At 44.9% G+C, this 1780-nt stretch overlaps 1 non-coding gene across 1 annotated transcript; it reads right to left on the minus strand.

The window, feature by feature from the left end:
- Positions 1–414: 414 nt before the first annotated feature.
- LOC111878264 (small nucleolar RNA R71) lies at positions 415–521 on the minus strand. The gene has a single exon (XR_002845674.1). It is a non-coding gene; the product is annotated as a small nucleolar RNA R71 (small nucleolar RNA).
- Positions 522–1780: the final 1259 nt, after the last annotated feature.

Genomic DNA, 1780 nt, shown 5'->3' on the forward strand with positions numbered 1-1780 from the left:
CTCTGAGTTTGAAGATGATTTAGCTATCACTATGGCTAATATCGATGAAGTCCCCATGGGGGACTGGAAGAAGAGGATGCGCGATGACACCGGCCCGGGACTTGGGCAGCCTGCAATTCCCGCGACCGCTACTTTCGAACTAAAAGGCCATATTCTCGCTCAACTCAAGGAGATTCCTTTTTATGGGAAGGATCACGAAGACGCCTACAAGCACTTAGACGAAGTGAATGATGTGGCCGACTACTTGAATGTACCGAATGTCCCCCGCGAGACCCAGCTTCTTCGCATGCTTCCAGTCATGTTCAAAGGAGCTGCAAAAGATTGGCTAAAGTCACTTCCTCCCGGATCGGTCACCACATGGGCCAAGATGAAAGAGGAGTTCATAGACACTTTTGTCCGCCCTCCAAAATAGCCAAGCTAAAGAAAGCCATTGCCAACTTCGAGCAACAACCCGGAGAATCTCTTTATGAAGCATGGGAAAGGTACAAGAGTTTGCTTAGAAATTGCCCACATCACGACCTTAATAGCCAACAAGAGGTCTCCATTTTCTATGATGGAGTCATTGTCACCACAAGGCAATTACTCGATTCTCAAGGCCCACTCACGAAGAAGGCGCCCCCGGTAATCAAGGAGCTAATTAAAGAATTCTCTAAGCATTCTAGAGAATACCACAATCCAAGAAACGAAGTAAGTCGGGGGTAGTGAACTCGGCAAACGATAGCATGGCGGCGGTGATAGCTAAGCTTGATAGTCTTGATAGGAGGATGACAAAAATGGATTAAACAATCCATGCTATTCGGGTAGGATGTGAGAATTGTAGAGGGCCCCATCTCACAAAAGATTGTGATTTGGATGAGAATGGAAATAAAAAGGCTCAAGTATTCTATTCAACTGGCGATCGATATGACGAAAATTGGCGGAAACCGAAGAAGGAATGGCTCCCATACGAAGAATACAAGAAAGCTAAGGAGGAGAAATACAAGAAGAAGGAGAGGGGATAATATCAAAAGGAAGAACCAGTGATAGAAAAGAAAGCTGATTTGGAAGAAATGTTCACTAGATTCATAGTCGCGTCCGAAAAGAGACACAATGATCACGATGCTGCAATACATGAGACCGGAAACATGCTAAGGAATCAGTACGCATCCATTCTCAACATTGAGAAACAGCTGGGACAGCTTGCACACCAAGTGAACGAAAGAAGGCTGGGTCAACTTCCAAGTAATACCGAAGCCAATCCGAGAATGGAGAATGTGAGTGCAGTGACTTCCAGCAATGAAGAAATTTTCACACATGCACAGAGGATCTCCAAGAGGAAGACAGAACAGGCAGAAGAGTCGGCTCCAGCAAAATCCGACCAGACTCGCCGAGTCCCTCTAATGGACTCGACGAGTCCATGCGTAAATATCAAAATTGTCGTTCCCTTAAAGCCATATAATCCCCCTCTGCCATTCCCAATCAAAGTCATGCCTGTGGAAAAAGTTGAAACCTATAGAGCCTTTATGAAGCATGTTAAAGCCCTCCAAGTCAATGTGCCATTTGTAGAAACGATGCTCACAACACCCAAGTACTTCAACTTACTGAAAGGTCTCTTTGTTGCTAGGAAAGACTTGGTTGAAGAAGCGGAAATAATATTGAGTGAGCTACCCGAAAAGAAGGGAGATCTGGGGAGTATTATAATTCCGTGCCAGTTTGGAAATGCATTTGTCACTCAAGCGTTGACCGACTCGGGTGCAAGCATCAATTTGATGCCTTTCTCTTTCTTTAAGAAGTTGAATTT

The sequence above is a fragment of the Lactuca sativa genome, chromosome 8, assembly GCF_002870075.4.
Source record: "Lactuca sativa cultivar Salinas chromosome 8, Lsat_Salinas_v11, whole genome shotgun sequence".
Lineage (NCBI taxonomy): Eukaryota > Viridiplantae > Streptophyta > Magnoliopsida > Asterales > Asteraceae > Lactuca > Lactuca sativa.